The sequence below is a fragment of the Oratosquilla oratoria genome, chromosome 16 (assembly GCF_046742065.1).
Source record: "Oratosquilla oratoria isolate Oo_2021 chromosome 16, ASM4674206v1, whole genome shotgun sequence".
NCBI lineage: Eukaryota > Metazoa > Arthropoda > Malacostraca > Stomatopoda > Squillidae > Oratosquilla > Oratosquilla oratoria.
Window position 1 is genome coordinate 46,667,258 of NC_134792.1, and position 26,717 is coordinate 46,693,974.

Consider the following 26,717-nt stretch of genomic DNA (forward strand, 5'->3'; position numbering starts at 1 on the left):
CGCTACGCGCCCTGGGCTACGCCCCTTTTTAGGAAAGTGAAATATCAAAATCATATTGCTTTTTATTTCTTGTCAACATCTTGCTGTTCTCGCAAGTCATCTATATAGGCGATTTGTGCTGGTGTTAAATTTCCGTTCAAAACACCCTTTTTATACTTTTTAAATTCTTTTTTTCTTTTAAGTAATAACTTTTTTTTTTACTTGCTTTTCTTGTTTCTAAACTTTGCGAATTGTTAAAGCTTTTGCTTTGGCCTCTCTCCGTTCCTTTCTAGCCTCCTTCTTCTTCATTCGTTCTTCTTCTTCGAGTTCTTCTTCGAGTTCTTCTTCGAGTTCTTCTTCAAGTTCTTCTTCGAGTTCTTCTTCTTCGAGTTCTTCTTTTTCGAGTTCTTCTTCTTCGAGTTCTTCTTCAAGTTCTTCTTCTTCGAGTTCTTCTTCTTCCTCTTCGAGTTCTTCTTCTTCGAGTTCTTCTTCTTCGAGTTCTTCTTCTTCAAGTTCTTCTTCTTCGAGTTTTTCTTCTTCGAGTTCTTCTTCAAGTTCTTCTTCTTCGAGTTCTTCTTCGAGTTCTTCTTCTTCTTCGAATTCTTTTTCGAGTTCTTCTTCGAGTTCTTCTTCTTCGAGTTCTTTGAGTTCTTCTTCTTCGAGTTCTTCTTCTTCGAGTTTTTCGAGTTCTTCGAGTTCTACTTCTTCGAGTTCTACTTCTTCTTCTTCGAGTTCTTCAAGTTATTCTTCTTCTTCGAGTTCTTCTTTTTCTTCTTCTTCTTCGAGTTCTTTTTCTTCTTCTTCTTCTTCTTCGAGTTCTTCGAGTTCTTCTTCTTCTTCGAGTTCTTCGACTTCTTCTTCTTCTTCTTCGAGTTCTTCGAGTTCTTCTTCTTCTTCGATTTCTTGCAGTTTCGTGGTCCAAATATCCGTGTCCCAAATATCAGACGACTGGGCGATGTAACCGATTTGCCCCAAGTGCCGCTGGCCGCAGGAAAAGAAAATTTTCGGAAGACAAATATTTTTATTTAGTATAATATACAGGAAAGGAGCAATGCTCATGGGATCCTAGCTCTCTCTCTCTCTCTCTCTCTCTCTCTCTCTCTCTCTCTCTCTTCTTCTTCTTCTCTATATGTCATACATGCATATACCAAGGGCTTTTTCCCCTATACAAGAGAGATAGCCAAAGTCAAAGGCATAAATCCACTCCCACCCATTTCATCCCAACAAACTCCACTCCCATTCACCATCCCTTCCTCCCTCATTTCTTGGCTCTGGGATGATGTGTCATCCCTACATCTTGTCAACTGCCCTGGGTCAGAAGCAATGCAGTAAGACACAGCAAGGCCACTTCATTTAATCAGTAATACCCCCTTCCATCCCCTCATACAGAATATAAGAATACAAGTAGAAATCCCTTCAGATTGCATCAAAATATCATTCACATGTATTCTGTCACCCCCCCATCCCCCACCCACTCCTTTCCATGCATCACAACATCATCCATACACAATCATTTCCCACTCACCCCAATCTTCTGTCATCGCCCTTCCTCAACAGACATCCCCCTCTTTCCCACTGCCCCTTTTACCCCATCCATCCATCTCATCTTCATGTTCACTCCCTCTTCCACACATTTTTACTAATCTTTCTACTCGTTCTTTCCATGTGTCCAAACCGTCCCAATACTCTTTCATCAACCCTGTCTCTCAACTCGCTTCATTAAATCGGCGACCCCCCCCCCTCCATCCCCTCATGCAGAAAAGGAGAAGACAGAGAGAAATCCCTTTGGGTTGTGTCAAATTTGTCTTATACATACTACCTCACCCCCCATCTCCCCATCCATTCCACCTCATGCATCACAACATCATCCATATACAACCTTTTTCCATTCACCCGTCTTCTGTCCTCTCCCGTCCTTCCTCAATAGACATTCCCCTCTTCCCCAAAGCCTCTTTCACCCCATCCATCCATCTCATCCTAGGTCGCCCCCTCATGTTCACTCCCTCCACAACTGCCCACATCCACTCACATTAAAAGACCCAAACCTTAGGGTGCTGGTTGGAAAACTCCTAGACCCTCTTATGCCTTTACTTTTTATAGGAATGTCCCCTGTGGGGGTACAGGAAGAAGGATGCCTGGTCCCAATCCCTGTCCCATTTTTCTCACCTCTTACGATCCAAGTGGGAATACTTGGTGGCAGCATTCTTTTCCCCCCACCACAGGATAGGCGAAACAAGGAAATGAAATTCTGAGAAATGGTACAGGACAGCAACAAGGGGTTGGGGGACAGCATAAGAGGGACAGTAGCAGTATAATAAAAGTTTCATCATTTCTCTGTGAGCAGAGTACTCCTCTATCACAGACAAAATGATGTGTGGCTCTGGTGCATATGGGGCACCCCATATAAATCTTAAAGTATCAACTGCATGCTACTTTGCCATAACAACATCCAGCCAATACCCCAGACAACATAAACTGGGATAAAGTCTCCAAAGAGGAAACAAAGATGGAAGACAAATGGAACATATTCAAAGAAAAGTACAAGGAAGTAATTGATTGAAAAATGTATCAAAGAAGAAGCAAAGAGAGATTTATATAAAGTGTTGGTATAACAAAAGGTGAAGTGAGGCTAAAGACAAGAGAGACAAAGCCTGGAAAAGATACATACATACATATACCAAGGCTTTTTCCCCCTTACAAGGGAGGTAGCCAAAAAGGAAATGGCATAAAATAATTCCCAACCATTCCATCCCTGAATACACTCCACACCCCTCCACCCTCCCTCTTATCTTAGCACCTCCTGGATGACAGGTCATCCCTGCACCTTGTCCACTGCCCTGGGTCAGAAGCAGTGTCACAAGACACAGCACATCCACAGCAAGGCCGCTTCATTAAATCGGCGACCCCCCCCCCCTCTCTGTCCCCCCATGCATAAAAGGAGAAGACGGGGAGAAATCCCTTTGGGCTGCGTCAAAATTTGCTCACACATACTACCTTACCCCCCATTCCACCTCATGCATCACATCATCATCCATATACAACCATTCTCCATTCACCCGTCTTCTGTCCTTTCCCGTCCCTCCTCAACAGACATTCCCCTCTTCCCCAAAGCCCCCTTCACCCCATCCATCCACCTCATCCTAGGACATCCCCTCATGTCCACTCCCTCCACATCTGCCTTCCATACCTCATTTACTAGTCTTTCTTTACACATGCTTTCCATGTGTCCAAACCATCCTAATACTCTTTCATCAACCCTATCTCCCAACTCCCTTTCCACCCCTCTTCTCCTCCTCACCTCCTCATTTCTCACTCTATCTAACTTAGTAACCCCCATCATACTTCTCAGACACCTCATCTCAAACACATTCAAACTCCTTCTCTCTTCCTCTCTTATGTTCCATGTTTCTGCCCCATACAGTGCTGTTGGCACAATCACTCCTTCATACAATCTCCTCTTAGCATCCATTCCCAAATGTCTATTCCTCATTACACTTTTTAATCCACCAAGGCATTTACTTGCTTCTCTCAATCTACATTCTACCTCCACCTCCACTCCACCTTTTCCTGCCACATTTGCACCCAAGTATCTAAAACTATCCACTTCCTCCAGTCGGTCTCCCTTAATGCTCACTTCCAGTCTACTGCCACTTTCACCCCTTCAACATCTCATTACCTTACTTTTACCCTTGATTTAGCTTTAGCTTTCTTCTCTGCCGAACTCTGTCACCAACTTCCTCAATCCCTCCTCTGATCCTGCCACAAATGCAGTGTCGTCAGCAAACAACAGCTGGCTCACCTCCCACTTTTCTCCATTTTCTTTAATCATCTCCAATCCCTGACCCACCACCCTTGGATTTACCTCTCGCACTACCCCATCCATGTACAAGTTGAACAGCCAGGGCGACATAACGCATCCTTGACGAAGTCCCACCTTTACCTCAAACCACTCACTCTCTCCATTTCTAATCCTGACACAAGCTCTACTACTCACATAAAAACTCTTGACAGCTCGTAGAAGCTTTCCTCCTATCCCGTATATCCACAAAACCCCCCAAAATGCCTTTCTGTATACCCTGCTGTAAGCCTTTTCCAGATCCATAAAAGCCCAAAAAACAACCTTCCCCTTTCCTATAGCTTTCTCACATATCTGTCTTGCCAGAAAAATCTGATCTACACAACCTCTACCCATCCTAAATCCACACTGTTCCTCACCAATTACTCCCTCTGTTCCTCTCCTAATCCTCTCAATCAAGATCCTCCCATAAGCCTTCCCAACTACTCTTAACAAGCTAATCCCTCTGAAACTACTACATTCACACTTGTCCCCTTTTCCCTTGTAAAGTGGAAAAGATCATACATACATACATATACCAAGGCTTTTTCCCCCTTACAAGGGGGGTAGCCAAAAAGAAAAAGGCACAAAATCAATCCCACCCATTCCACCCCTGAATACACTCCACACCCCTCCACCCTCCCTCTTATCTTAGCACCTCCTGAATGACGGGTCATCCCTGCACCTTGTCCACTGCCCTGGGTCAGAAGCAGTGTCGCAAGACACAGCACATCCACAGCAAGGCCGCTTCATTAAATCGGCGACCCCCCCTCTCCGTCCCCCCATTACATAAAATGAGAGGACGGGGAGAAATCCCTTCGGGCTGCGTCAAATTTTTGTCACACATACTACCTCACCCCCCATCCACCTGCCCATTCCACCTCATGCTATCACAACATCATCCATATACAACCATTCTCCATTCACCCGTCTTCTGTCCTCTCCCGTCCTTCCTCAACAGACATTCCCCTCTTCCCCAAAGCCCCCTTCACCCCATCCATCCACCTCATCCTAGGACATCTCCTCATGTTCACTCCCTCCACATCTGCCTTCCACACCTCTTTTACTAGTCTTTCTTCACTCATTCTTTCCATGTGTCCAAACCATCCTAATATTCTTTCATCAACCCTATCTCCCAGCTCCTTTTCCACCCCTGTTCTCCTCCTCACCTCCTCATTTCTCACTCTATCTAGCCTAGTAACCCCCATCATACTTCTCAGACACCTCATCTCAAACACATTCAAACTCCTTCTCTCTTCTTCTCTTATGTTCCATGTTTCTGCCCCATACAGTGCTGTTGGCACAATCACTCCTTCATACACACAACACCGCTCGTCGTCGCTCGTCGTCGCGCGACCAAGAAGGAGAGGATTTACGACGAAAAAGGAAAACCTGGTTTGTACTGTAGGGGTGGGGAGTGAACGTGAGTGCCCGAAATGGTATCTATGCAGTGCTAGTTAATTGTGTTAACTCGAAATTAGCAAAAATGAATGAAAACGACTCGAAAGCCAGTTGCGAATCAGAGCCATCTGGAGGCAATCCACTGAACCGCGATGTAAACAATAAACAAAGCGCCGCGTGTTACGACAATGATTTCTTAGGGTTTGGTAAGTACGAAAGAAAGAACTTAAGTAGATTATTAGAGATAGAGAGAGAGATGAGCAAAAATAGGACTCGGTGGGAAAATGAAATCATGGACTTAAGAAAAGAGGTAATTGGTTTAATTGATTGTTTATCTAAGACTAACCACGAAATTTCTGACCTGAAAAAAGCTAACTTGGATCTTACAAACGAAATTAAAGAAATGAAAAGAGACATAAATGAACTGAAGAATGAAAATGAAAAGAAGAAAACTAATGATAATAATAGCGAAAATCTAAAGCAAGAAGTGAACAACAAATTCCAAGAATTGACACAAAAGATCGAAGAAAACTTAGGTGGGGACAGTATCCAGGAAATTAAAAAGTGGAAAGAAAATATTGAAAATAAAGAAATTGCTTTCAAAGAAATAGTCAAGCAGCAAATGCAAGATAATGCAAAAGACACAATCATTCAAGTGATTAACGAAAAAGCAAATTGGGTCAGGGACACAGTAGATAGGAAGAAATGTATTGTGGTTTATGGGCTTAAAGAAAAACAAGGATTGGCGAGGTACATGAGAGAAAAAGAAGAAAAAGAGACAGCAGTAGAAATCCTTAATGAAATTCAGGGGGGAGATAGTGATTCAGGCACAGACTTAGAAGAGACTTACAGAATTGGTCGCTATACTAAGGATAGGAATCGACCTCTAAAGATAAAACTAAGGTCACAAGTGGTAGTAGAAGACATATTTGAAAAAGTAGGTAACTTGGCAAAGAGTGAAAAATACAATAAGATATGGATAAAAAGAGAAATGAGTACTGAGGAATTAGAAAAAGAAAGGGCGCTAAGAGAAGAAGCAAAGGAAAAAAACTTGAAAAGATCGGAGACAGAATGCAAAGAATTCCAGTGGAGAGTAATAGACTTGAGATTAAGACAATGGCGCTTCAAAACGAACAAAACAAGGGAAGAAGAAACCAGGGAGAAGGAAGAAAATTAAAAGTGGCCTATACCAACATTGACGGACTAATTTCGGGACTGAACGAACTCAATGATTATCTGTTAGAAGCAAAACCAGACATAATGGGAATTGTAGAGACTAAACTAAGAGGTGAAATACCATCCACTGTTATCGGACAAGGTTTATACAACTACTGGATAAAAAACAGGGACAAGAAACAGGGAGGGGGAATCATGTTCTTGGCCAAGAAAGACCTAAAGGTGACAAAAATTGCAGAGGGCAAAGGTAATGCTGAATTGATCATGATAAAAGTCGAAGGCAAGAATATGAAAAGTAGAAAGTTTGTGGTGACTTATGTGCCTCCAAAAACAAGCGCTTGGAAAGAAATTGAACATAAAAAAATGCTAGATGACACAAGAAAATCACTCAATGAGATACTAATGGGTAAGGGTAATCTGGTAGTTATGGGGGACTTCAATTGCAAAGAAATTTGTTGGGACAGCATGACAGTGCAAGGAGGAGATGACTCGTGGGGCAATGTACTGCTAGATATGACCATGGAGTACACAATGACCCAATGGGTCCATGAAAACACAAGGTACAGAAATAATGAAGAGCCATCGAAACTAGATCTAATATTTACAACAGAGCCTGAAATAGTGCATAAAGTCCAGTATGAGACACCAATTGGAAAGAGTGACCATGTACTCATCGAAACTATACTAAAGGAAGAAATAGACATAGAGAGGAACGAAAAGCATAGGAAAGGAAGACTGAGGTACAACAAAACAGACTTTACAAAACTAAAGACATTCTTCCGGAATGCAAACTGGGAAATATTTTACAGGGAAGAAACAGCAGTGGAAGAGAAATGGAATATATTGATGGAAAACTACAATGAAGGGGTAAACAGGCATGTACCAAGACAAAAGCGAGAGAGAGAGTACATTAAATGTTGGTTCAACAAAAGATGCAGTGAGGCAAAAGACAGAAGGGACAAAGCTTGGAAAAAGTGGAGAAAAGACAAAAAACAAAGCAAATGGCAAATTTATGTTAACTATAGAAATGAGTATGTTAATGTGAGAAGAGAGGAGAAAAGGAACCATGAGAAGGATATTATAGACAAATGCAAAGAGCAACCCAAACTATTCTATCGGTATGTGAATGGTAAACTTAAAAACAAACAGGAATTGGTGAAACTATGCCAAGGAAACATAGAATACACAGAAGATTTAGAGATGGCCGAAGTCATGAACAATCACTTTAAATCTGTTTTCACCAGAGAGAAAATACCGAATTGTGACATAGACAAAAACAAGAAATCTCCCCTCATGAATGAGTTTACAGCATCACTAAAGGAAATATCAGAACATTTATCAAGGCTGGATGTCAGAAAATCACATGGCCCGGACGGTATTGCAAATTGGATTCTAAAGGAGTGCAAAGAAGAACTAACAGACAAAATACACATCTTAATAAACAGCTCACTCAAAGAAGGAAAGATACCCGAGGACTGGAAAAACGCTAACATTGTACCAATACACAAAGGAGGAAACAAAGAAGAACCCACCAACTATAGGCCAGTATCACTAACAAGCACCATTGCCAAAATTTGTGAGAAAATAATCAAGAATAGATGGGTAAAACATCTGGAAGACAATGACATATTAAACCCAAGACAATTCGGATTCAGACAAGGAAGATCATGCTCCACAAACTTAATATGCTTTTACTCAAGACTAATAGACATAGTGCAAGAAAGAAATGGATGGGCTGATTGTGCATTCCTAGACTTGCAAAAAGCCTTTGACAAAGTACCACACAGAAAACTACTAAAAAAACTGGAACACATAGGAGGAATACAGGGAAACCTACTAAAATGGATAGAGGACTTTCTGACTGGTAGAAAGATGAGAGTAGTGCTCAGAGAAAAATATTCAGACTGGAAAGAGGTGATCAGTGGAGTACCGCAAGGATCTGTGCTGGCACCAATAATGTTTGCTATCTATATGAATGACATGGATGAGGACGTGAACTGCTACATGAGCTTCTTTGCCGATGACGCCAAACTGCTAAGGAAAATAGAAACTGATGAGGACTGTGAAGCACTGCAAGAAGACCTAAATAGGGTATGGAACTGGAGTCAGAAATGGGAAGTGGACTTTAATACTAAGAAGTGTAGCATAATGGAGTTTGGAAAAAGCAAAAACAGAATATCAGGAAAATATACAATTGGAACCAAAGAAGTAAAGAAAGTAGGATCCGAAAAAGATTTGGGAGTAATTATCACGAACGACTTGTCCTATGATATACAGATTAACAAAATTGTCGGGGAGACTTACAATTTGCTAAGATCAATAAAAGTGGCGTTTACATACTTGGACGAAGACATGATGAAAAAAATATTGGTTACATTGATAAGGCCTAGATTAGAGTATGCAGCGACATTGTGGTCCCCCAGTACCAAAAAGAATATAAAGAAAATAGAAAGAATCCAAAGAGCAGCTACAAAAATGGCACCTGCACTTGCAAACCTATCATACAAAGAGAGATTGGCTAAACTGGAGTTACCGACACTGGAGCAAAGAAGAGAGAGAGGTGACCTATTGACCATCTACAGAATCATGAAAGGCACAGAGGTACTCGATAGTGAGAACTTACTTAACTGGGACAAAAGAAACACAAGAGGACATGGAAAGAAAATAAAAAAACATAGCTATAGAAGAGAACTGAAGAAAAACAGTTTTCCTCATAGAGTTTTGGACACTTGGAACAAACTGGACAATGAAATAGTATGCGCAAAAACCATTCATGAGTTTAAAAACAAACTAGACACTGCAAGATACAAAGGCGGGACAACACGAGCATAGCTCCCCTTCCCGCAAAATACAACTAGGTAAATACAACTAGGTAAATACAATCTCCTCTTAGCATCCATTCCCAAATGTCTATTTCTCATTACACTTTTTAATCCACCAAGGCATTTACTCGCTTCTCTCAATCTACATTCTACTTCCACTTTCACTCCACCTTTCCCTGGAAAAGATGGAAAAGAAAAAAAAAAATCCAAATGGCAAACATATATAAAACTTAGGAACGAATGTGTAAATATACGCAGGAAAGAAAAAAGAAACTATGAAAAAGATATTATAGACAAATGTAAGGATTAACCTAAACTCTTTTATAGATATGTAAATGATAAGTTAAAAGATAAACACGAAATTGTAAAACTGCATGAAGGAGATAAAGAATATATAGATGACACAGAAATGGCAGAAGCTATGATCAGACATTTCAGGTCTGTTTTTACAATTGAGAGCTCACATATTTGGGAAGATGGACAACGAGAAAGATCCCTTAAAATAAAAGAAATAAAGGTAACACAAATAGAAATAAGAGACCAAATAAAAAACCTAGATGTTAGGAAATCACATGGACTGGATGAAATTGCAAATTGGATACTGAAAGAGTGTATAGACAAACTGATGGACACACTATACAAGATAATAGACTTTTCACTCAAAAAAGGAAATGTACTGTAAGATTGGAAAGATGCAAACATAGTACCAATATATAAAGGATGAAACAAAGAAGATCCTACAGACAGACCGGTATCCCTTACAAGCACAGTAGCAAAAATATGCAAAAAGGTTATCAGAAACAAATGGATCAAACACTTGGAAGAGAATAAGATATTAAACCCTAAACAATTTGGCTTTAGAAGTGGAAGATTGTGTACCACAAACTTAATATGCTTTTACGCGAGATTAATTGAGATAATTCAAGAAAGAGATGGCTGGGCAGATTGCACCTTCTTGGCTGCTTGTTATTGTGACAAAATAGCATGCAGTTGATACTTTAGGGTCTATATGGGGTGCCCCTATGGACCAGAACCACACATCATTTTGTCTATAATAGAGGAAAACTTTTTTCATAGAGAAATGATGACACTTTTATACTACGACTGTCCCTCCATTATGCTGTCCCCCAACCCCTTGCTGCTGTCCTGTACCATTTCTCTGAGTATTCATTTTCTGTGGTGGGGGAAAAGAATACTGCCACCAAGTATTTCCACTTGGATCGTAAGAGGTGAGAAGAAAGGGACGGGGATTGGAACTAGGCATCCTTCTCCTTGTAGCCCCACAGGGGACATTCCTAACCGAAAAAGTAAAGGCATAAGAGGGTCTGGGAGTTTTCGGACCAGCACCCTAAGGTTTGGGTCTTTTAATGTGCGTGGATGTGGTACAGATGAGAGTAAAAGGGAAGAGATAGGTAGTATGGTTGTGAGAAGAAAGATGGATGTGTTGGCTTTGAGTGAAACTAAGTTGAAAGGGAAGGGTGAGTGTAAGTTTGGGAGTGTAAGTGGGAGGTTATCAGGAGTGAAGAGAGGGCGAGGGAGGGAAAGGGTGGCTATTCTAGTAAGTGAAGAGGTAGGTAAACGTGTAGTGGAGTGGAAGGAGGTTTCCTCAAGGATAATGTGGATGAAGGTGAAACTGGGAAAGGAGATGTGGGTTTTTGTAAGTGCATATGGGCCTGGCAGTGAGAAGAGTGTAGAAGAAAGGGAGGCTTTTTGGAAAGATTTAACCCCTTCCATACGGTGCCGCACACGTAGGCGTCATGAGGAGCAAGTGGATTCGCGACGCTGCCATATCGGCGTCTTGATTATATTTATTGTAGTCGCCCCTGTGTTTTTACATTCTCCCAAATGCGCCCTGAATCCCATTCTCTGTGGTTTTCAAAATTCGCGGGTGAAAGAGAGAACGATCGATATAAGCGGTGACTATATTTTATGATGCGAATATTATTACGTTACGTCATACGGCTGGCATTGGCTGCTGCCCGCGAGATTTAAGTCCCGTACTGAAGTGGTTAAATGAGTGCATAGAGGATTTAGGAAGAAATGTCAGTGTAATAGTACTGGGAGACCTGAATGCTAGGGTAGGAAATGGTCCAATTGATGGAGTGGTTGGGAAATGTGGAGTTCCAGGAAAGAATCGTAGTGGAGAGTTGATGGTGGAAATGTGTCTAGAGAGTTGATGATAGCAAATATAGTGTTTCGGAAGAAAGTCAAGCATAAGTACACATGGGAGAGGGTGGTAAATAGAGCATTAATGGATTATGTAGTGGTAAATAGGATTATGATAGGAAGAGTTAAGGATGTACATGTGCTAAGGGGAGAGGGTGGGGGAATATCAGATCATTTTTTGGTGGAAGGTAAGTTGAGAGTGGAGGATAGAGGGAGAAAGAGGAAAGGGACAAAAGGTAGGGAGGTGCTTAGAGTGAACTCTTTAAATGAAAAGGAGAAGGAGTACAAGAAGAAGCTGAAGGAGTGGGAGGGAGTGAAGGATAGAGTAGAGCTAGGTGTGGAGGAGGAATGGGGATGGTTCAAGGAGGGAGTCACAAAGTGTGCAAGGATGGTGTGTGGAACAAGAAGGACAGGAGGAAATAGAAGGAAGGGTAGTGAATGGTGGGATGAGGAAACAAGAAGTTTGTAGAAGAGAAGAAGCGAGCTTTCACAGATTGGTTACAAAATAGGATGAGGGAGTCATATGAGAAGTACAAAGAAAAGAAAAGAGAAGTAAAGCAAAAGGTAAAGGAGGCAAAGAGGAGAGCAGATGTGAAGTGGGGTAAGAGTATGACAGAAAAATTTGAAAGTAATAAAAAGATGTTTTGGAAAGAAATTAAGAGAGGGAGAGGAGGCAAATCAAGTAGAGAAGAAAAGGTAAAAGGTGCAGATGGAGAGATGATAACGGAAGAGAAGGCAGTAAGGGGAAGATGGGCAGAATGTTTTAGGGAGTTGCTAAATGTGAAGGAGGGAAAGATAGTTGCAGTGGGAAATGCTAAGAAAATGACCGTGATGAGTGAGGAAAATGGAGGAGAAATAAGGAAGGATGAAGTGAAGGCAGTTGTTAAGATGATGAGAGCAGGTAAGGCACCTGGTCTGGATGGATGCCATGCAGAATGTCTAAAAAAAGGAGATACAGTGATGGTGGACTGGCTGGTGAGGTTATTTAATGTTTGCTGGAGAGAGGGTAGAGGACTGGAGGAGTGCCTGTATAGTTCCACCTTATAAAGGAAAAGGGGACAAGTGTGAATGTAGTTGTTTCAGAGGGATTAGCTTGTTAAGTGTAGTTGGGAAGGCTTATGGGAGGATCTTGATTGAGAGGATTAGGAGAGGAAGAGAGGGAGTAATTGGTGAGGAACAGTGTGGATTTAGGACAGGTAGAGGTTGTGTAGATCAGATCTTTGTGGTAAGACAGATATGTGAGAAAGCTATAGGAAAGGGGAAGGATGTTTTTTTTGGCTTTTATGGATCTGGAAAAGGCTTACGATAGGGTAGACAGAAAGGCACTGTGGGAGGTTATGCAGATATACGGGATAGGAGGAAAGCTTCTAGGAGCTGTCAAGAGTTTTTATGAGAGTAGTAGAGCTTGTGTCAGGATTAGAAATGGAGAGAGTGAGTGGTTCGAGGTAAAGGTGGGACTTCGTCAAGGATGCGTTATGTCGCCCTGGCTGTTCAACTTATACATGGATGGGGTAGTGCGAGAGGTAAATGCAAGGGTAGTGGGTCAGGGATTGGAGATGATTAAAGAAAATGGAGAAAAGTGGGAGGTGAGCCAGCTGTTGTTTGTGGACGACACTGCGCTTGTGGCAGGATCGGAGGAAGGATTGAGGAAGTTGGTGACAGAGTTTGGGAGAGTATGTGATAGAAGAAAGCTAAAGATAAATGTGGGTAAATGTAAGGTGATGAGATGTACAAGGGGTGAAAGTGGCAGTAGACTGGAAGTGAGCATTAAGGGAGAGCGACTGAAGGAAGTGGATAGTTTTAGATACTTGGGTGCAAATGTGGCAGGAAAAGGTGGAGGTAGAATGTAGATTGAGAGAAGCGAGTAAATGCCTTGGTGGATTAAAGAGTGTAATGAGGAATAGACATTTGGGAATGGATGCTAAGAGGAGACTGTATGAAGGAGTGATTGTGCCAATAGTACTGTATGGGGCAGAAACATGGAATATAAGAGAGAAAGAGAGAAGGAGTTTGAATGTGTTTGAGATGAGGTGTCTGAGAAGTATGATGGGGGTTACTAGGCTAGATAGAGTGAGAAATGAGGAGGTGAGGAGGAGAACAGGGATGGAAAGGGAGCTGGGAGATAGGGTTGATGAAAGAGTATTAGGATGGTTTGGACACATGGAAAGAATGAGTGAAGAAAGACTAGTAAAAGAGGTGTGGAAGGCAGATGTGGAGGGAGTGAACATGAGGGGACATCCTAGGATGAGGTGGATGGATGGGGTGAAGGAGGCTTTGGGGAAGAGGGGAATCCCTGTTGAGGAAGGACGGGAGAGGACAGAAGACAGGGGTGAATGGAGAATGGTTGTATATGGATGATGATGTGATGGATGAGGTGGAATGGGCGGGGGTATGGGGGGTGAGGTAGTATGTGTGAGCAAAATATGACGCAGCCCAAAGGGATTTCTCCCCGTCTTCTCCTCTTATGCAATGGGGAGACGGAGAGGGGGGGGGGGTTGCCGATTTAATGAAGCGGCCTTGCTGTGGATGTGCTATGTCTTGCGACACTGCTTCTGACCCAGGGCAGTGGACAAGGTGCAGGGATGACCCATCGTCTGGGAGGTGCTAAGATGAGAGGGAGGGTGGAGGGGTGTGGAATGTATTCAGGGATGGAATGGGTGGGAATGATTTTATGCCTTTTTCTTTTTGGCTACCCCCCTTGTAAGGGGGAAAAAGCCTTGGTATATGTATGTACCACATGAAAAGTTAATAAGAAAAATTGAAATAATAGGAGGAATACAAGGTAAGCTGGATGAAGGATTTCTTAATTGGGAGAAAAATGAGTGTGGTACTTAGAAAAAAATTCGAATTGGGAAGATGTGATAAGTGGGATCCCTGAAGGCTCTGTATTTGCTCCTTTAATGTTTGCCATATATATAAATTATATGGATGAGGGAGTGAAGTGTTACATGAACTTCTTTGCTGATGATGCCAAATTACTCGAGAGTAAGCACAGAAGAAGATTGCAGATCGCTACAAGAAGACCTGGACAAAATATGGGAATGGAGTCAGAGGTGTGAAATGAACTTTAAGAAATGTAGTATGATGGAGTTTGGAAAAAGCAAAAATAGAATATCGGGTCAATATAAATTTGGTAACAAGGAAGTCAAAAAAAGTCAACTCAGAAAGGGACCTGGGAGTGATTATCTCAAGTGACTTGACACCTGATAAATATGTCAATAAATTAGTTGGAGAGACTTTTAACTTATTAAGATCAATGAAAGTGGCCTTCGACTACATGGATGAAGAAATGGTAAAGAAAATAGTGGTTGCACTGATAAGACCTAAATTAGAGTATGCTGCAACACTATGGGCACCTAGCACAAAAAAAAAACATAAGAAAATTAGAAAGAATTCAAAGAGCAGCAACAAAAATGGTACCTACACTAGCAAATTTGACATACTAACAAAGAATGGATAAATTACATCTATCAACACTGGAACAGAGAAAAGAAAGAGGTAGTTTGTTGACCAATTACAGAATTATGAAAGTGATGGAAATTCTTGATAGAGACAACTTATTAAAATGGGACAGAAGAGAAACAAGAGGACATTGGAAGCTAAAGAAGGACAGTTATAGAAGCGACCTGAAAAAGAATAGATTCCTACATAGAGTGATTGATGTCTGGAACAAACTAAATGGAGAAACAGTAAGTGCCAAAACTATACAAGACTTTAAGAATAAACTGGATGCAGAGAGATACAAAAACAGGTCACTATGAGCATAGCTTTCATCCTATAAAATACAACTAGGTAAATACATATGAGTTGAACACTAACAGAGTTCAAACTCAAGGTATGCCAGTCAAAAGGGTGGCAAGAAATGGTGGCGTAAACATTACGTCTGCGATGGTGGTGCCAGTTGTGGATGTGCGCATACCTACAATAGGAGAAAATTTAGGGTAAATGTAATTAGAAGCATGGTGGTGAGATATACTAAGGTAGAGGATGGCAGTGAATTGGAAGTATTGTAAGTCTAAAAAGGAGAGAGTGGAGGAAGTGAATAGCTTTAGGTACTTGGGGTTGCATGTGGCAGGAAAGGGAGGAGTGGAGGTAGAGGTAAATTGTAGAGAGAAGCAAGTAAATACCGTAGGGGACTAGAAAGTATTGTGAGAGGTAGACATCTGGGAGTGGATGCAGGGAGGAGATTGTATGAGGGGGTGATTGTGCTGATGGTGTTGTACAGGGCAGAGACTTAGAATTTGGGAGAGACAGAGAGAAGTTTAAATGTGTTTCAGATTAAATGTCTGGGAAGGGTGGTTGAGGCTACTGGGTTGGATGGGGTGAGAAACAAGGAGAGTGGGAGTGGAGGAGGAGATGGTGGGTGGGGCTGGTGTGGGATTATTTGGATGGTATGGACACATAGAGGGGATGGGTGATGAAGGATTGGTGGTGGAGGTGTGGAAGGTAGAAGTGGAGGAAGTGAACATGAGATGACAGAGGATGAAATGGATGGATGGGGTAAAGAAGCATTGAGCAAGTTGGGAACATCTGTTGAGCAAGAGAGGAGGCAGAAGACAGGGGTGAGTAGAGGGTGGTTGTGTGTGGATGGTGCTGTTGTGCAGGGAAGGGAGGGAGAGAGATAGGGGATGCTTGTGTGCGAATGGTATCTTGATCAGGCCCGGAGGGATTTCTCCCCATCTCTTTTTCAGCATGAGGGGACAGAGAGGGATGGTTACTGATTAAGTGAATTGGCCTAGTTGTGGATGAATTGTGTCTTGCTACATTGCTTCTGACCCAGGGTGGTGGGTGGGATGCAGGGGTGGCCCATTATCCATGAGGAGCTAAGATGAGAGGGTGGTGGATGGGAGTGGGTACATGCCTTTGACTTGGCTACTTTCCTTATAAAGGGTAAGAAACTCTTGGTGTAAACATATTTTGTCAGCAGTAAACAGCTCCTCTATCCTTGATGACAATATCACACAAAAAACCTAGAGTCATAGTGCTTGTAAAGGAGACAGTCTATCAATCTATTGCCCCTGGTCTCTCCTGCAAAAGACCCATGGCTTTAGGTAACTGGCAATGGCCTCTGGTTGTGTCCACGAGTCACTCAGAGAAGATGTACTGTTGTTGTCTGTGCCAATTCCTTCAGTTGCCATGGATTGTTACTTGAACTTGATTTTAACAAGTGTGGTCCACCTTTTTTGTATTGATCTAATTTTAGTGCATATTCAATCTAGTCAGGTGTGCTTGATTCATTTCCCATAGTTAGATGTAATTTATTTGTCATGTAGAGCTCCTTCTGCCCATGAAACAATGTGGGCTTCTTTCCAGCTTGCAATTATGACATTTATTTTTGCCCACTATATTTATTGAGGAAGGAAGGGAGAAGACAGAAGATAGGGGTGAGTGGAGAATGGTTGTGTATGGATGATGCAGTAATACATTGAAGGTTGTGGGTGGAGGATGGGGTGGTGAGGGAATATATGTGAATGATAATTTGATGCACTCCAAAGGGATTTCTCCCCATCTTCTCTTTTTCTGCATGAGGGGATGGAGAGGAGGGGTTGCCAATTAAATGAAGCGACCTTGCTGTGGATGTGCTGTGTCTTGTTACACTGCTTCTGACCCAGGGCAATGGACAAGATGCAGGGATGACCATCATCCATGAGGAATGAAGATAAGACGGAGGGAGGGGTTGAATAGGAGTGGAGTATGTGGGGATGGAATGGGTGGGAGTGGATTTTATGCCTTTGTTTTTTGGCTACCTCCCTTGTAAGGGGGAAATAGCCATCATTATATGTATGTATGTTTGAAAAGTGATTTCCTGTATTCAAGTACTTTCACTACTCCTTCGATTGTATCTTATTCTTCACTTTTTTACTGCTCCATGGTCTCTCATTCCTTCTGATTTGATAACTATCCTTTCTATGCCTCCCTCATGCATTTGTGTGCATTGTAATATCATATTTAGTCTCATAGTTATATAATGTATTGATTATTTAAGTATTGGATAAGAAACACTTTATTGTATTTGTAAATATGAAGCATCTTCCTTTTTATGGCCATGATAAGAGCAGGTTATTATTATAATTATTATTATTATTATTATTATTATTTTTTTTTTTTTTTTTTTTTTTTTTTTTTTTTTTTTATTAATCCTAGTATATTTGTTTCTAGCAATTTTGTGTTCTTGACATGTTTAGTCTGTTTTTTGTCTAGATTGCTTTCTGTATTTCAGTTTACAGTATATCCTTGATATGTGGACACATGATAGTTCTCAGTCTTATACATTAAAGATGAGTGAAATTGAAGAAAATGTCTTGTATGTGTAGTTTTAAATGGGTATGCATATTTATTTGATAGCCACTACAGACTTGCCTTCCCGGGTTCCTGCCACTGTGACCCCAAATGACTAAAAAGAAAATGTGCTTTGTAGGGAAACAGAAACAATTTTATTTCTTGTAAATTATCATTCTATCAGTTCCTTTATGTATGAGTATATTAATGTGTGATTTTTCTAAAAAGAGTATGATACCTAGTGCCACTATAAGCCGACAAAAGTGGAAGCTGTATTTAATGGAATAATTGAGCCAAGGCCAGCGAGTTGAAATTTCTGTCAAATAAAACTTTTGTTATACAGCTCCAGGTAGCTCTCTATTATGGATTTTCCATAAAATCAAGAGTTCCCAGTACATCCTTTATGAAATATCATTCCCTCAGCTTTTACATGTATATATATATATACTAAAGGCTTTTTTCCCCCTTACACAGGAGGTAGCCAAAAGACAAAGGCATAGAAACCACTCCCACCCATTCCATCCCCTAATACTCCACTTTCCTCTACCCTCTTCCTCCCCTCTTATCTTGGCACCTCCTGGATGACGAGTCATCCCTGCATCATGTCCACTGCCCTGGGTCAGAAGCAGTGTTGCAAGACACAGCACATCCATAGCAAGGCCACTTCATTACATCAGCAACCCCACCCTCTCCGTCCCCTCATGCTGAAAAGGAGAAGACGGGGAGAAATCCCTTCGGGCTGCATCAATTTATTTTTCACATATTCTCCCTCAACCCAATCACCCACCCACTCCTCCAAATTCATCACAGCATACTCCTTATTCAACCATTCTCCATTCACCCCTATCTTCTGTTCTCTCCCATCCTTCCTCAACAGACATTTGCCTCTTTCCCAACACCCCTTTTACCCCATCCATCCATCTCATCCTAGGTCACCCCCTCATATTCACTCCTTCCACCTCTGCCTTTCACACCTCTTTTACTAATCTTTCTTCACTCATTCTTTCCATGTGTCCAAACCATCCCATTATTCTTTCATCAACCCTACCTCCCAACTCCCTTTCCACCCAAGTTCTCCTCTTCACCTCCGCATTTCTCATTCTATCCAGCCTAGTAACCCCTATCATACTTCTCAGACACCTCATCTCAAACACATTCAAACTTCTCCCTCATATTCTATATTTCTGCCCCGTATAGTGCTATCAGCACAATTACTCCTTCATACAATATCCTCTTAGCATCCATTCCCAAATGTCTACTTCTCATTACACTTTATAATCCACTAAGGCATTTACCCACATCTCTCATTCTACATTCTACCTCCACTCCTCCCTTTCCTGCCACATTCACACCTAAATATCTAAAACTATCCATTTCCTTCAGTCTCTCTCCCTTAATACTCACTTCCAGTCTACTGCCACTTCTCCATGTCCTCCAGTCTCCTTTGATACTCACTTCCAGTCTGCTGCCACTTTCTCTTGTTGTACATCTCATCACCTTACTTTTACCCACCTTTATCTTCAACTTCCTTCTTTCACAGACCTTCCCAAACTCTGTCACTAACAACTGGCATATCTCCCACTTTTCTCCATTTCCTTTAACCATCTCAAATCCCTGACCCACTACCCTTATTTACCTCTCACATCCATGTATAAATTGAACAGTCAGGGTGTCATAACACATCCCAGATGAAGTCCCACCTTTTTACCTCAAACCACTCTCTCCATTACTAATCTAACACAAGCTGTACTACTCATGTAAAAACTCTTGACAGCTCCTAAAAGTTTTCATCCTATCCCATATATCTGCAGTACCTCCCACAGTACTTTCTTGTCTACCCTGTAATAAGCCTTTTCCAGATCCATAAAAGCTCAAAAAACATCCTTATCTTTTCTTATAAGTTTCTCACATATCTGTCTTGGCACAAAATTCTGATTTACATAACCCCTACCTGTCCTAAATCCACACTGTTCCTTACCAATTACTCCCTCTGTTCCTCACCAGTTACTCCCTCTGTTCCTCACCAATTACTCCCTCTGTTCCTCTCTTAATCCTCTCAATCAAGACCCTCCCACAATCCTTCCCAACTACACTTAAAAAGCTGATCCCTCTGAAACTACTACACTCACATTTGTCCTCTTTTTCCCTTGTAAAGTGAAACTCTACAGGCACTTCTCCAGTCCTCTAGCAATCTACCCTTTCTTAAACAAACATTAAATAACCTCACCAGCCAGTCCACCATCACTGTATCTCCTTTTTTCAGACATTCTGCATGACATCCATCCAACCCAGGTGCCTTACCAGCTCTCATCATCTTAACATGTGCCGTCACTTCATCTTTCCTTATTTCTCCTCCATTTTCCTCACTCATCACTCATTTTCTTACCGCTTCCCACTGCAAGTACCTTTCCCTCCCTATCCTCCTTCACATTTAAGCAACTCCTTAAAATACTCTGCCCATCTTCCTCTAACTGCCTTCTCTTCTATTATCATCTCTCCATCTGTACATTTTGCCTTTTCTTCTTTACTTGATTTGCCTCCCTTTCCTCTTAATTTCCTTCCAAAACATTTTATTACTTTCAAAATTTTCTGTCATACTCCTACCCCATTTCACTTCTGCTCTCCTCTTTGCCTCCTTTATCTTGTGCTTGACTTATCTTTTTTTTTTGGTACCTCTCATATGATTCCCTCATCCTATTTTGTAACCAATCTGTGAAAGCTCACTTCCTCTCTTCTACAACCTTCTTGCTTCCTCATCCCACTACTCACTACCCACTCTTCTATTTCCTCCCATCCTCCTTGTTCCACACACCATCTTTGCACACTTTGTGACTCCCTCCTTGGATGATCCCCATTCCTCCTCCATTCCTAGTTCTACTTTATCCTTCACTCTCTCCCACTCCTCAGCTTCTTGTACTCCTTTTCTTTCTCATTGAAGCAGGTCACTCAAAGCACTTCCCTACCTTTTGTCTTTTGTCCTTTCTCCATCTATCCTCCATTCTCAATTTACCTTCCACCAAAATATGACTGGATATTCCCCCACTCTCTCTCTCCTTAGAACATGTACATCCTTACTCTTCCTACTATACTATTGGTTACCATTATATACTTCATAAACGCTCTATCTACCACCCTTCCACCCACCACCCTCTCCCATGTGTATTTATGCTTGACACTCTTCCTAAACACTGTATTTGCTAACATCAACTCTGTAGACACTATCTCCATAATCAACTCTCTACTACAATTTTTTCCTGGAACTCCACACTTACTAACCACTCCGTCTATTGGTTCATTTCCTACCCTAGCATTAAGGTCTCCCAATATCACTACATTGACATTTCTCCCTAATGCCTCTATGCACTCATTTAAATCCATCCAAAAAAGCATCCCTTTCCTCTACACTCTTCTCACTACCAGGCCCGTACGCACTTACAAAGACCCATATCTCCCTTCCCAGTTTCACCTTCATCTACATTAACCTTGAAGAAACCTTCCATTCCACTATATGCTTACCTCTCTCTTCACTTACTAGTATAGCCATCCCTTCTCTCCCTCATCCTCTCGTTACTCCTGAGAACCTCCCAACTACACTCCCATACTCACACTCACCCCTCCCTCTCAACTTAGTTTTACTCAATGCCAACACATCCATCTTTCTTCTCACAAACATACTACCAATCTCTTCCCTTTCACTTTGATCTGTACCACATTCACACACATTAAAAGACCCAAACCGTAGGGTAGTGGTTGGAAAACTCCTAGACTTTCTTATGCCTTTACTTTTTATAGGAATGCCCCCTACAAGGCTACAAGGAGAAGGATGCCTAGCCCTATCCCCATCCCGTTTTTTGTCGCCTCGTATGACTCAAGTAGAAAGACTTGGTGGCAGTAATCTTTTCCCCCACCACAGGGTCATGTTCATGCTTATTATTATTATTATTATTATTATTATTATTATTATTATTGTTGTATCATAATTCTAACGTACACTTTACCTGAGCCATTCAAAATTTTTATCTCTCTAGTTGTTACATTCAAACATACCTTCTTTGAGTCTTCAGTTACTTATCTTCTCTTGTAACATACTCTTACATTATGTCCTTTCTCCCTTACTAATCACTCTCGCCAAGGAAAAGTTGGGTAGATGGGGAAAATAGAACTAAGCTTATTGTCGGAATGTTAATCAAGTGTATATGTGTATTGATAACAAAATAGATGGGAGAAGAGTGTGAAGACCAAGGTAATGCCCTGTTTCATGAGAGGTGTGTACCAGGGATGAACTTGCACATTTGCTAGGGAAGAAACATGTAATTTTCAAATGGTATAAGCAGGAAGGAGTGAAAGGGGATGAGGTTGATGGGATTGAAAGGGTGGAGATGTTTCTCTACCATGCATGGCCACTTTGCTTTGTGAAGAATGACCCATTAGCCACAAAATATGACATACATGTCTGCAACACAGGGGTATGTAGTAAGTATGAACAAGTTGCAATTATTTTTGTGGGCTTTACAGGGACTGTATTGGGTGAATGTGTTTGAGAATCAAAACCATTTGACCAAATTACCCTGTAAACTACTGTATAATGAGCTAAACAGGCATCTATACAGTAATGCTTGTTAAGATTATACAATATCACAGTGGCACATCTTTATAACTAGCACCTATTCACTACATCCTGATTGTGCACAATGCCCACACCATATTATAGTGTACCATCTGCATTTCAGTTGCCTATATTCTGCTTCATCATGTGTAGATTTATATGAGTATATATATTTGATGGTTAGAGCAAGGTTGTATGTGGTGATTGATATGCTCTGTAAAGAAATAGGGAGTGTTGGCCCTTAAAAAGACTCCAGTAATAGGGAATGTGAAAAGTAGTATAGCCTTATTTTTTCAGGTAATGAAGAGTTGCCCATTTTTCTCACATCCATTTGATATTATGAACCCTTTTTTAAACAGAGAATAGAAGGGTTGGGGATAGGGGACCTCACCTAGTGGGGACTTTTGACATAAGGTGGAAGTAAAGCAATGGATGCAAGTTTAGGTAGATGTTTTTATGAGAATTTTGAAAAGAATAAAACTATTTTAGGAAGGAAGTGGAAAGAGTGTGAAGATGCAAAATGGGTAGAGGAGACGGTAAAGGGACCAAGTGGACAGTTGTTAACCACCTATAATACAAATGACTCCTACGTAGGCATTATGAGGCATGAGTGTGTATACAAAGATGCCGCCATTGCCATCGTGATTATATTTATTTTGTAGTTGTAACTCAGTGACCCCTATATTCTGTCAATAGGTTTGATCATGTTTTCTGTGGTTATGAATATTCTAGGTGAAAGAGAATAAGTATAACAGCTGTAACATTATATTTTATAACACACATGTTTTGATACATTGTCATACATCAGCCAGCCTAATGTGCATGATAGTATTTGACATATATTGAAGAGTTTACTTGAAGAGGGGGCCTTCAGAGGGAGATGGGCAGAATATTTCAAGTTGTTAAATGTAGAGGACAGGCTTTGGGTGTGGCATTGGGAAGTGCTAAAAGAATGAATGTGATGCATGAGGAAATACAAGTAGCATTGAAGGAAATTAATGCTGGAGAAGCATCTGGATTGGATGTGGAATAATAGTGGAATGGCTTTTGAGATTGTTCAATGTGTGTCCAAAAGAAGGATGTGTCCTGGTGGATTGGAGGAGTGTTTAGTATAGTCATGTTGTGCAAAGGGAAGGGAGACAAGTGTGAGTTGTAGTCATAGAGTGATCAGTGTGTTGATTGTGGTCAGTAAGCTGTAGGGCATGTGTTAGTTGAGAGGAATAGAAGAGGAAAACTGAAAGAGATGGAAGCCTGTGTGGTTTAAGATAATAAGATATCCGTATGAGAAGTTGCAAACAGTAAGGATTTTTTTTAGTGTTCATGGACTTATAGAAGATGTGAGATAGGGTTGACAGAGAAACTTTGTGGCATATAATGTAAAATAGGGAATGAGGGAAGTCTGTTCAACACAAGAAAATGTTTTTCCATGAATAGCGGGGAATGTGAGAGAGTCAGGAATGGAAAGAGTAAATGATTTTAGGTGAACGTGGTTCAGGGTTGTGTGATGTTACCATGGTTATTCATTGTGTATATGGATGAGGTAGTAAGAGAGATAAAGACAAAATAATTAGGCAGGGGTTTGAATATTTAGGTTAGAAGAGTATAGAAACATAGCCTGTTGTCATTTGTAGATGACATTGTGTTTGTGGCAGATAGGAATGGTAGTTGAATGGGTTTTAATTGTTTATGACTTGGACTTGTGTATTTACCTAGTTGTATTTACCTAGTTGTATTTTACGGGAAGGGGAGCTATGCTCGTGGGGTCCCGTCTTCATATCTCATTTTATCTAAACTATTTTTAAATTCATGTATTGTTTTTGCACACACCACTTTCTCATCTAACTTGTTCCAACTGTCTATTGCTCTGTGAGGAAAGCTGTTCTTTTTAAAATCTCTTCTATAGCTGTCTTTTTTTATTTTCTTTCCGTGTCCTCTTGTATTTCTGTCATCCCATTTTATCAGATTTTCTCTATCAGTAATTTCTATGCCTTTCATGATTCTGTAAATAGCTATCAAATCTCCTCTCTCTCTTCTTTGCTCTAGTGTCTGTAGTTTAAGTTTTTGTAGTCTCTCTTCATATGATAGTTTTGAGAGTGTTGGTGCCAGTTTTGTAATTGCTCTTTGTATTCTTTCAAGTTTTTTTATACATTTTTTTGTACTTGGTGACCATATCGTTGCTGCATATTCCAATCTTGGTCTTATCAGGGTGATTAGGATTTTCCTCACCATTTCTTCATCCAGGTATGTAAATGCCACTTTGATTGTTCTTATTAAATTATAAGTTTCTCCAAAAATCTTATTTATATGTTTCTCAGGTGACATATTATTCATAACAATGACTCCCAGGTCCTTCTCATTTTCTACTTTTTTTATTCCTTCTTCTCCCAAATTATATGATCCTGTTATTCTGTTTTTGCTTTTTCCAAATTCCATTATACTACACTTTTTTGTATTGAACTCCATCTCCCACTTCCTACTCCATTCTTGTACTTTATTTAGATCTCTCTGTAGTGATTCACAATCTTCTTCAGTTTTCACTCTTTTCAGTAATTTTGCATCATCTGCAAAGAAGCTCATATAGCTTTCAATTCCTTCATCCATATCATTAATATATATAGCAAACATTATTGGGGCCAGAACTGTTCCCTGCGGGACACCGCTTATTACTTCATTCCATTTTGAGTGCTGATCTCTTATCACTACTCTCATTTTTCTTTCTTGCAAAAAGTCTTCCATCCAATTTAGCAATTTACCTTGTATTCCTCCTTCATATTCTAATTTCTTAAGCAACTTCTTATGTGGTACTTTGTCAAAAGCTTTTTTTAGGTCTAGAAATGCACAATCAGCCCATCCATCTCTTTCTTGTATTATATCTATTAGCCTTGAATAGAAACGTATTAAATTGGTGACGCATGATCGTCCTTGTCTGAATCCAAATTGCCTTGGATTTAGTACGTTGTTTTTTTTCCAAGTATTTTACCCATCTACTTTTGATAATTCTTTCACATATTTTTGCTATTGTACTTGTTAGAGAGACTGGTCTATAGTTGGTAGGTTCTTCTTTATTTCCTCCTTTATATATAGGTACTATATTTGCTTTTTTCCAATCTTCTGGAACTTTTCCTTCTTTTAAGGAACTGCTTATTATGCTATGTATTTTGTCTGCCAGTTCATTCCTGCATTCTTTCAGAATCCAGTTTGCTATTTCATCTGGCCCATGCGATTTTCTGACATCAAAATTACCCAAGTGTGTCAATATTTCATTCTTTGTTACTTCTATTTCTTCCATAGGGGGGACTTTTTCCTTCCACTCAATCTCTTCAGGTTGTATATTTTCCCTTGTAAACACTGATTTAAAATGTTTGTTCATAATTTCTGCCATTTCCATTTCCTCAGTGTATTCAACTCCTCCTTGTCTTAATTTCTCTAAGTCTTGTTTGTTTTTCAGTTTATTGTTTACAAATCTGTAGAATAGTTTTGGTTGATCTTTACACTTTTCTATAACATCTTTTTCATATTTTCTTTTTTCCTCTCTGCACTTTTGTACATATTCATTTCTATAACCAGTATATATTTTCCATTTTTCAGGTCTTCTGTCTTTTTTCCATCTGTTCCAGGCTTTGTCTCTTTTGTCCTTTAACTCCCTACAACTTTTGTTGTACCAGCATTTTACATATTCTTTTTCTTGTTTTTGTCTTGGGACATACTTTTCCACTCCTTTTTTGTAAATTTTTGTCAAAATATTCCATTTCTCTTCCACTGTTGTTTCTTCTTTGTATATTTCTTCCCAGTTTTCTTGTTGGAAGAATTCTCTTATTTTATCAAAGTTTGTTTTTTCATACATCATTCTTCCTTTTCTATATTGTTCATTTCTTTTCATATATTTTTCTTCATTAAGTTCCAGTTCAATCAATATGTGGTCACTTTTACCTATTGGTGTTTTATATTCAATCTTGTCCACTATTCTAGGTTCAGATGTAATTATTAAGTCTAGCCTCGATGGTTCTTCTTCATTTCTATACCTAGTGTTCTCTTGTATCCATTGTGTCATTGAATGGTCAGTAATCATCTCAAGTAGAGCATTTCCCCATGAGTCATCACCACTCTTTACTGTCATTTCTTCCCAGCAGATTTCTTTGCAATTAAAGTCGCCCATCATAACTATTCTTCCTCCGTCTTCCATTATTTTAGTTAATGCTATCTTTGTGTCCTCTAACATACTTTTATGTTCACTCTCCTCCCATGAGGCTGTTTTCGGAGGCACATAATTGATCACAAATTTTCTGCTCTTCTTATCTCGGTCTTCCACTTCTATCATAATCATCTCTACTGTATTCTTTCCATATATGACACCTTTCACGTTTATATCCTTCTTAGTCAGGAACATAACTCCACCCCCTTGTTTTTTCTCTCTGTTTCTAATCCAATAATTGTATGTATCATGTCCTACACT

At 40.4% G+C, this 26,717-nt stretch overlaps 1 protein-coding gene across 9 annotated transcripts in view; it reads left to right on the forward strand.

The window, feature by feature from the left end:
• The window catches only part of LOC143033961 (KICSTOR complex protein SZT2-like), a 278,573-nt gene that overhangs the window by 181,516 nt on the left and 70,340 nt on the right, over positions 1–26,717 (forward strand). The window lies entirely within an intron of this gene.